Source organism: Coenobita brevimanus, chromosome 116 (assembly GCF_032717465.1).
Source record: "Coenobita brevimanus isolate Jiangsu-jjx chromosome 116, ASM3271746v2, whole genome shotgun sequence".
Lineage (NCBI taxonomy): Eukaryota > Metazoa > Arthropoda > Malacostraca > Decapoda > Coenobitidae > Coenobita > Coenobita brevimanus.
In genome coordinates, this window is record NC_137069.1 from 22,763,985 (window position 1) to 22,775,227 (window position 11,243).

General features: G+C 42.8%; 1 pseudogene; it reads left to right on the forward strand.

The window, feature by feature from the left end:
* The first annotated feature begins 10,317 nt into the window (after nt 1-10,317).
* LOC145418825 (5S ribosomal RNA) lies at nt 10,318-10,437 on the forward strand (annotated as a pseudogene).
* Nucleotides 10,438-11,243: the final 806 nt, after the last annotated feature.

Here is an 11,243-nt window from a genome sequence, read left to right on the forward strand (position 1 = left end):
AAACAATATTTCTTTTTTGCATGATTTTCATATCCTATCTGGGCTTGTTCTACATACATTGTCCTGTTTTTCCTTTTCCAACTATTTAGTTTTACACTGACAAGTACATCAGACAGATATGCATAATAAATTCGCTTTTACCATGAATAATATCAGTATTACCAGCATGAATATTTGCCTTTGTGACAGTGAGAGCTTTCGCCTTTCTCTGTGAAAACTAACGTAAATTGCCATAACCTATATATCAATGGAAAGGTAATGTACTGTAGATTGGCATGGTGCAATTCAATTTCATGTAACTCTAATAAATTTTTGTACAAATATTTTTCTACAGAAGGGTGTGCAATTTTTCCTTTTTGGCTAACTTCTACTCGTCCTATTGGCCTTTTAGCCACAGTATTTACCTTTTTCAACCATACATCCAAGAGATTAGGTGTGCTAAGCCGATTCCGTTCTTTCTTTACTCCTGCACGAGTGTTGACTCAATACAGGGGTTTTATCTGCCCCTGTGTGGAATACAACTCTCATGTGTGGAGAGGCTCCCCGTACAGCTCTTCTCAGTAGGGTGGAGTCAAAGGCTTTTTGTTTCATTAACTCTCCTCCTCTTACTGATTCCCTTCAACCTCTGTCTCTTTGTTGCACTGTTGCATCTTTATCTCTTTTCTATCACAGTTTTAATGGTCACTGGTCCTCTGAACTGTCTGCATGCATTCCTCCACCTCTACAACAGGCGTGCGCACCCGTCTAACAATAAACTCTCATCCCTTTTCTGTCCAAGAGTTAACCGTTACTCCTAGTCTTTCATTTATGCAACAGGTCAACTCTGGAACTGTCTCTCTCTGTCTGTATTTCATGATGCCTATGATCTCCAGTCTTTCAAACGCAGTGTGTCCAGGCATCTCGAAATGATTGGATCTTGAATTTGGCTCTCTATTGTATTTTGTTTTTCTCTTGGAGTGAACTGTTATTGCAGGCTCATGGCCTTGGTTCCTTCTTCCTCGCAAAAAAAAAAAAAAATACTATGATAAAGAGCAACTAGTCAGCTTTAAAATGGTACCAAATTCATTAGTCTACCATAAAAAGTTAGTGTACAGTGGCCGATTAAGTACAAATATCACTGCAGAACAGTGCACTCTATGTGCGCCAGGCTGAATCTGGCACAGACACAATTGGCGGAGGGCCGAAAATCTCAAAGGGTTAAGCATGAAAACCTTTGTCAGAGAAAAAGTTTTCGGCCAATCAGTGTCATTTATGGAGGCGTCATAGTTTCCATGCTTCTTGTCAAAAGTAATGATTTGGCAACCTTGGGGCCCGAGATGCATGGCAGCCTGGACAGGCTGATTAGTACCACAGCGACTGTCGAGGGAGAAGGTAGTGCGCGGTTGGCCCTTTTAATCATACTGTATTTTCCCCAGTCCCGGGAGTGCATCATATTCCACTATACCAATAGTGCTTGTGTTTACTTTTGTGACACTATTGTGTTTAGATTTGGTGTTTGCAATAGGGAATTAGGCTTTTGTGAATCATTCCTGGCTGTTATCAGCCGTTGGCCCAATGAAGATTATGCTAGACCAACCCTGTTTTTTGCCGTGTCCCAACAACTATACTCCCTCCACCCTGCACCCAGTGTGAGTATTCAACTATTGAAGTATTAAACAATAGTGACAGTGAATATAGTGTGCAATAATTAGTGAGGAAGGATATGATAAAATGTGTAGCAGGGAGTGGCGGGAAACCACCTTTGAATATGGCGTTGTCTTGAATGGAATATATGCCAAGGTGCTGATGAAGTCCTTGTTTTATGCTGATATATGGTGGATAGTGTTATTGCACAATAGATAGGCGTATAGTGCAACGAGTGTACATGATAAAATATTGGCTAGGGCAGGAGTCACGTACGCCTTACGGCCACGGCACACCATTGTCGGGAGGAGATAATATAGAGGAGGTTGATAGGGATATGTGATGTTATCATATTGTTATATTTTTTCCTTACAGTATGCTTCTTGTGTGAAATAAAACATGAGTGTTATAGTGATATGTATCATATGCATATGTGGATGAATGGAAACACTGCACCACATGCTTGTCAGAAGATATCATCTGCGATACCTTAGATATCGCAGATGTGACATACAGAGCATGTTCATGTACTGTTGTGGTGAAACATACTGTACTTCTCATAAAATGATGGATTTGGTTATGTGTATTGTGAAATAAAAGCGTAAACACTGCAGCGTCTTCAGGTAAGGGAAACATCATCTGCTACACCTTAGCACACAGGTAAGGGCCACGTACTTGTACTTATTGTGGTGTAATATACTGTGTATCTCATATATTGATAGATTTGGTTGTTTTATGTGAAAGACAGTAAAAGACTGACCCAATGGGATGCTTTCAAAGCTAGTATTCCGCTAGATGGCTCCACTGTTGCAGTAAACACCTTCCCCGTGCTGTTTAAAAAGCATATTTTTCTTTGTTAAATATCTATACTGTTGTGTGAAAATGTGAATCATGGTAATGTCATATGCCGAAATATAAATAATACAAAATTAATAGAACACCCATATATAACATCGTAAAGAGTTTATATTTATCATCACTGATGGCATGTGATGGCAACCCGTCCTTCCAGTGACCCTATATTATTTAATGTCTGCTACATTTAGTGCAAATTTGGTTCTTAATACATTGTCTGTTCAGACTGTAAAGTACGCCTAGTGGGTGTCTAGCTCATCCAGTTTCTATGTGGGCAGAAATTTAATGTTGAGTAAATACTGGCATTCAACATTTTGCTCGCTTCCTTCACGCATGCGCACCACAAGACAGTCCCGTGTTTAAGTTTTTTCACGAGGGATGTCAAGTTTCCATGAAAATATTGATTTTGATGGCGTGTAATGTCACGGATTCACTCAGAGTAGAAACGAGCTATATTCATAACATTCGTCATTGGTTCATAAGTGACTATGTATAGGCAGTGTGTTTCACTGAGCGATATCTTTGTGTAATTGTCATTCCCACATCTTGCCTCACTAGCTGTTAACTAAGCTACGCCCATTTCTCATGTCCCTGTACCCAACGTTGGTTACATTACTGTCGTAAATGGACACACCCACAAACACACATAGTTCAGTAATGTGAGTTCCTGACTGTTAAGCTGAGAGAGAGAGAGTGAGAGAGAGACCTTCCCCTTCAGCTTCCTTGCACCATGAGTGAGTCATATTCATATGTATCATTGTAGCTTTTTGTAAATAAAGTGTTACAATGAAGTTTTGTCTTTTTCTGTTGAGAACTAGTGATTATTTAAATTTTTACATTTCACCAAGTGCCTACCAAATAAATACCTTAAGGTCATCTTATCGTCAATATCTCACACACATTGCCCCCTCTTGGCAAGTCCCTAATGGTATGGTCATGTGAGAACTGTCTCCAGGCCACCTGTCCACACACATATGTAAGATCTTCCACTGACTCAGTAGCTTGTGCACATACCAGTCCTCTTGACCTGGATGCAACCTCACTGGGGGTAGACATTTAACCCGTCACGTCCCGAGGTTTTCCGCACCTCCGACATCCCCCAGTCCCGAGGTATTTTCGATTTTTTTTTTTTTTTGGCTAAAACCTTCGCTTTTGGTGAGAAACATCGAAAATTCATAGAGAAATCGCTCACCTGAGGTTTAAAGTGCCCAATCCAGGTAGGAGTTCCTCCTTACCTGAGTGGGTTTTCTAACATGCTGGCACCAAAGAAAACGAGTTCTATGGGAGGGTAACTATTTTATCCACTCATAAACGGTATTTATTTATTTACTTGGTACGAATGTATATGTAGTATGACAGTATATTGGTTTTCAAGCAGTAATAAAGGCATTATAAGCATTGTTTCAACCACTAACTAATCACCATATCTGACCTATTTTTGCCACACTACCTGATCATTATTTCTGGCTGTTTCTTCTTCTAATGCTATGTAAACATTGTCCTCCACATTGTCATCGATTGGGGAATCACTCTGGCCCTGAATAACTTTACTAGCCAGGTCACTGGTAACAGGTCCTTTGCCAAGACAATGGCATGAGGGGGGGAGGGGGGAGGTTATGCAGTTTAAGGCATTGTCCCTGCTTGGTATCCTGTACAGGAATAGAGGAAGGTGTCCCGTGTATACATACGAAAAATCACGTGCGAAAATTGAAAATTGTGCAAATTAGGTACCTTGCAATTGCACGACGTACTGGTACGTCGCCGGGACTGGCAAATGCAAATCGTGGTAACGTACCCATACGTCGTCGGGACGGGGCGGGTTAAGAGGATGCAGTAGTATTTACTCGTCATGTGTTCTCACGTTTGCATATATATATATATATATATATATATATATATATATATATATATAATCGTGAATACTGAACTTGACTCCGTGTGAATCTTGTGGATCACTTGGAGGCGATGTCTTGGCTTGTTTACCTTCCACAGTTGTCTGTCCTCGGTGAGACCGGGCAAAAAATGACGCGTAAACGATCTTGGTTTTGGGACGGTTCCTCAGACCGGATGATTTATGATGGTGAATGCCAATATTTACTCAATATTAAATTTCTGCCCACATAGAGACTGGATGAGTCAAGATACCCACTAGGCGTACTTTACACTCTGAACAAACTATGTTTTAAGAATCTAATTTGCATTAAATGTAGCAGAAATTAAATAATATAGGACCACTGAAATGGCGGATTGCCATCACATGCCATCAGTGATATTTTAATTTCAGTTTATGATAAATATAAACAATTCATGATACGTTATATATAGGTGTTCTATTTGTATTATTTATATTACGGCATATGACATTACCATGATTCACAATTTCACACAACAGTGTAAATATTTAAGAAATACAATTATGCTTTTTAAACAGCGCGGGAATGTGTTTACTGCTACAGTGGAGCCATCTGACGGAATACTAGGCTTTTCAGAAGCACCCCATTGCTCATCAGAAAGAGTGCGTATCATACATCTGAGTTAGCACAAAGGTAGCGACATGCAGTGCGAGGTTAGGAACACGTGCATTTTACATTTTGTTGGTGAAATATACTGTGTATCTCATATATTGATAGATTTAGTTATGTATTATGTGAAAATAACATGAAAGACTGAACCATGTGCTCGTAAGAAAGAATGTCTCATACACCTGAGTTAGCACAAACGGAGCGAAATGTAACATGAGATACGTAATTGTAGATGGTGTAATATACTGTGATAGATTTGGTTATGTGTTATGTGAAAAAAAAGTGAAAATGAACCACGTAATCGTCTAAAAATCATTGTCTGCTACACTTTACCACCCAGGTAGGGGCAACGTAATTGACCTACGGAACACATGCATTTACATTTTATTGGTGAACTGTACTATGTATCTCATAAAGTGATAGATTTGGCTATGTATTATGTGAAGATAACGTGAAAGACTGAACCACGTGCTCATAATAAAGAGAACATCTTGTACACCTGAGTTAGCACAAAGGTAACGAAATGCAACATGAGATACGTAATTGTAGATGGTGTAATATACTGTGTATCTCATAAAGTGATAAATTTGGTTATGTGTTATGTGAAATGAAAGTGAAAGTGAACCACGTGATCATCTGAATATCATCGTCTGCTATGCCTTACCGCCCAGGTAGGGGCCATGTAATTGACCTACTGAAGACGTGCATTTACATTTTATTGGTGAAATATACTGTGTATCTCATAAAGGGATCGATTTGGTTATGTTTTATGTGAAAAGACAGTGAAAGACTGACCCAGGTGCTCGTAAGGAGGAGTGCGTGTCGTACACCTGAGCACAAAGGTAGCAGAATGCAAGGTTAGGAACACATGTATTTACATTTTTATTGGTGAAATATACTGTGTATCTCATAAGGGGATAGATTTGGTTATGTTTTATGTGAAAAGACAGTGAAAGACTGACCCACGTGCTCATGAGGAAAAGTGCGTGTCGTACACCTGAGTTAGGACAAAGGTAGCGAAATGCAATGCGACGTTGGGAACATGTGTGTTTACATTTTATTGACGAAATATACTGTAATTCTTATACAGTGATGGACTTGGTTATGTGTAATGTGAAATAAAAGCATAAACACTGCAGCGTGTTCTCATAAGGAAAACACCGTCTGCTACAACTTGCACACAGGTAAGGGCCTAGGGAACACGTGCATTTACATTTTAGTGATGAAATGTACTATGTATCTCTTAAAAATGATAGCTTTGGTTATATGTAATGTGCAAAGTAAATGGAAGAGGTAACCACATGCTCGTGGCCCCTACCTGTGCACAAAGTCAGGTATAGGAGATGATGTTTTTCAGGGACATACACATATATCATGAATCCTTGCGTTGTGCCAGTGTTGAGCAAATTCTTGGTTGGCTGTGAATAAAATATCTTGACTCCTGTATTTCAGCTCACACCATTGCCACAGCATTGGACTACCACAGGGTCTATCCCTTTGACAGCAATTCATTCTCCAGTTGGCTTGCAACGACATCAGTCTTGCAGAGATGAAACACGGGTTGGCACCACACCAGTGGCAGAAGATCCTTGACATCGAGAACGACAGTTCTGGGGTGGAGGAGGTTGAGCTGACATCATCTGCTCAGCAAGTGGAGCTGCCACGCTGCCTTCCATCGCAGGAGACCACACCACCAACATCAGCTGGCTTCAATGAAGAACCCTCCCCACCTCTAGGACCTTCCGGTCCCACCGCTCTCTTCATCGACTCCCAATCTCCAGGCCCCTCTGCCCACCTAGGCGAGCCAGTGTCACTGGAAGCCGGGCCATCGTTTGTTGTGATGGCCCCTCCACCCGCTTCTGTTGTGCAGGATGTTACAGTTACATCCTTGCTGAGGAGACTGGTGTCCCCAGAGCCCTCTGTCATGTCCTCATTCTCATCCAAGGCGTCCCCTCCCAGACAAGGACACCGTGGTCCGTTGCCTGGAAATGGAGATGTCCAAGGGGTTGGAGGGCAGGCTGAAGGGTGTCGACAGGCCGACCCGCTGCCACCGCCGCTGAAGAGGATCCTGGGTGGAGCAGTGGCCCGTTCACACTGATCCACGGGCTGTTCACTGCTCCCCAGGGATCCAGGTGGATATTCCAACAACTCCCCTGCAGTTCTTCCAGCTCTTTTTCATGTGGGAGTTGTTGTCATACCTCACCATGGAAACCAACTGGTACATCACATTCCTGGGGACTTAGCTGGATGCCTGGTTCTCCTGCAATGAAGAGGAGATGGCCAAGTTCCTGGGGTTATACCTGTTGATGGGGGTCATGCACATGCTGACCATCAGAACCTATTGGAGGAGCTCTGAGCTGCACGATTACCCTAGGGTCCGGTGGGCGATGAGTGGAAGGTGCTTCACCACCATCCTGAAGCACTTCCAAGTTCCACACTTTCAACTCGCTCGCCATACCCTGGGACAAGCAAGATTGGCTCATCAGCAGTTCCAGTCAGTGTATCAACCCGAGGAGCAGCTCAGCCTAGATGAGGGCTCTCTCAGGTGGAAGGGCCGGCTGTCCTTCTGTGTGTACAACCCCCCTCAAGTTGTACATGTTGGCTGAGTCGTCCTCGAGCTACATCTGGAACCTCGAGGTCTACACAGGGGTGCAGCGGACTCTTGAGAACACTATGTGTAGCCTCGTGGAACAGTTGAAGGACCAGGGCCGTAAGTTGTTCTTGGACAACTACTACAATTCTGTAGCCCTATGTGAACGACTCTTCACTGCAGCCTTGTATGTGTGTGGGATCCTACGTTTGCCTAGAGGAGCGCCACGCCAGCTGCAGGCCATCACCGGGGCTAAGAGCCTGCCTAAGGGGGGCATGGAGTACAGGCACAAGGACAATGTGCTAGTCCTGCTGTGGAAGGACAAGCACATTGTGAACATGGTGTCCACCTTCCGCACTGCCGACACCATTCCGGAGAGGGTTCAAGGGAATGTGCGGGGTCATGACGGGTGGACAACCTGTGGAGAAGGTAGTTAACAAGCCCGTTGTTGTGGCAGACTACAACAGGTAGATGGGTGGGGTGGATCATTTCGATCAGATGGTCCAGTATTACCCCATCCAACGGCGAACTGTCAAGTGGACAAAGAAGATCACCTTCTACTTCGTCCAAATGGCATTCTCCAACACGTTTGCCTTATACAAAAAGTACAGACAAGCGACAATAACTCTCCTTGAATTTGTGGAGCAGATCATCTACGATCTTCTGCATTTCCATGAAGAGGACTGGCCCATGTCTGGACACGTACTTCACCATGCCCCAGACCTACCTGCCCAAAGGCCAGCACCAGCAAACATCTGGCCTCAGCAGGCACAGGCACCAGTGCCAGGATGGGCACGAACACTGCCTGCAGGACAACCAACATGGGCCCCATCACCAACACCAGCACCACCTGCAGCAGGCCCATCACAGGTGCCACCGTCGCCACCTGCACCGCCTGCAAGAGGCCCATCAGGGGTGTCAGCACTGCCACCACCTCCAGTTGCTGGTCCGTCAGGAGAACCCATGTCTGGGCTGCAGCTCCCGCACGACAGGACCACAGAGTATGAGGGTATCCAAGCAAGTGTCGCCGGGTGATTGATGATGACGTGAGGTTGGATTGCACTCTGGGCCACCACTGGGCAAGGATTCCTAACAAGAAGAGACTCAGGTGTACCTTGTGCTGCAAGTTGAGGGTGAGGAAGGACATAAGGAACATGTGTCCTGTATGTGATGTGCTGCTTTGCATGGATGATTGTTTCAAGCACTACCATACCAAGCGATACCTTCAGTAGTGGAGCACACACACACACACACACACACAGTACAAAACTCTTCATCTCCTAACCCATCTGGTCCTGCAGGAAGATCATCGCCACTGGAGAAGTACATGATATTCTTTTTTTATTTATCTGTTTACCTCTATTTATGTCAGTATATTTACATATACATATATTGTTCTTTACCTCAACACAAATGACAGGGAAATAAGTATAGCTTCAGTTTCATTTGCTAGCAAACAGATTTAGTGTTCATGTGTGGTTTCTGAGAGGACTAAAAGCAAAATAGAAGTAATTATATAAAATAGTTGTTGGTATAAAACCAAAGAAAGCGTAGCTAGCAAGCATAAAAATGTTAGCACGCTACGGGAAAATAACGTAAGTGAGCGTGGCTGATGGCGGTTCAGTGCGCGGGAAAATACACCATAGTTTTTTGCATTTTTCTCGAGAACTATGAGGTCTAGGATCACTGTTTTTGGCTCAAATGAAAGCGAATGAAATTCTGCATAGGATGATAAAATAAAAACAACAGTCGCAGGAAAAGCTTTTTGCTAGAGCTCCCCGAATAATAAATATGTTTTCCGCCGGAAATGGGTATTACTTTTTCGCTTATTATTCGAACACCATACCTCGTATCATACTGAGACCTCCGGCATTCAAAAGCTAATAAAATTCTCTTTCGATTGATGTATAACATGTAGAGAGTAACTTATGATGTTGGGAAGTGAGATCTATGATCCCAAATGTTTATTCCGAGGACCCTAACGTACAGCTGGTCGCACTCCCACGAGGGCCACAGCGTTGTCAACGCTGAATCACTAGTAGAGAGATGAGTTCGAAGCATCCACAGCCAGTAAGAGAGAGTCGTACAGAGAGAGTTTGGGGGGGAGGAAGGGGGTTTGAGGAGAGTGGAGGGATACCTATGCACGAGAGGTGAGGGATGACGTCTGAAACAGATGAGTGGAAGGCTGGAAGCTATATATAATAAAAATCTACACTACCTGGTAACAAATCATATATATTTTAATAGCTTTATTGTCAAGTTATTACCGCTGTGAAAAGTGGCACAGTTAATGCTTGGAAACCATAAAGCATAATGCTATTGAATATAGCAAATGTGAATCCTTAATATTGCATGTGGTAATTGCTGACACCCCTAGCACACACCTCCGTATCCTCCTTATCAAGCGTTTCCTAACACCCGACAACAAACACCGCATTTAGGGATGCTGTATCACTCTTTTATCTTACTATTTTTTCTACATTCTGATTAATGATACTAAACGCTAAATGCTATAGTCAGATTTTGCTATGTAAAAATTTACATAGTACGAGATAGGCAAAGAGGCACGGACACGATGGCAACAGATGGTTGTTTGTAAAAATGAAATTATGGGCGTCTTGACCAATGAGGCTTTAAACAATTTGTGCTCTCTCTCTCTCTCTCTCTCTCTCTCTCTCTCTCTCTCTCTCTATATATATATATATATATATATATATATATATATATATATATATATATATCTACGTTGAGTACACCGCTTCCCGTCCGATCAGCGAAGTTAAGCAACGTTGGGTCTGGTTAGTACTTGGATGGGTGACCGCCTGGGAACACCAGATGCTGTTGGCATCCCTACGTGTCAAGTGGGGTTGGTGGAGGATTAGTGCCCCTCCCTGTAAAACAATGAACTCTAAGCCCTTGACCACCCCGTTTGGGATACATGGCGTCTGGCAATGGATGGATATATATATATATATATTATTTAATCTGCTATCATGTGAAGGTCAATGGGAGCCCTGATAACTCCACGATGCGATGACGCAACGATGCGATTTTAAACTGCTTGTTACGTAACGCTAGATATGGGCGATGTTGGTATGTGCCAGTGGTGTCAGCAGCTGCCACATTCCGGATGAAGTTACATTTGTTACATGTGATTAATAAACAGCATTCTGATTCATTATTTGCAGGCAGTTTTTGTCTGTATTTTACAGCGTCCATTGCTTTGAAACGACAATAAAATAAAATACGATTAAAGTCTACAATTATGATTCTTGATCGGTTGTCTTTGTTTTGCAGTATAATATTTAAAGTTGATCTTTTTACTTTTCATGATGGCAAAAGTAACACCGAAAAAAAAAAAAGATTTCTTTTAATAAATATTACACTTTTCTGTCGCCTCAACAATCGTCATATCTCGCCTCTCGTGTACAGGCACCCACCTACCCACCTCAAACCCGCTCCCTCCCTCAGTCCTGTGAATGCTTCGATCAGAGCTCACTACTAATGATTCGCGGTTACTATCTCGGCCAGCGTTGCCAACACTAAGGTGGCCCTCGCGGGAGTGCGGCCAACTGTACGTATAGTGTGGTTTTTTTTTTTTTTTTTTTTTTTTTGGTGTGTGTGTGTGTGTGTGTGTGTGTGTTTTGCTTATC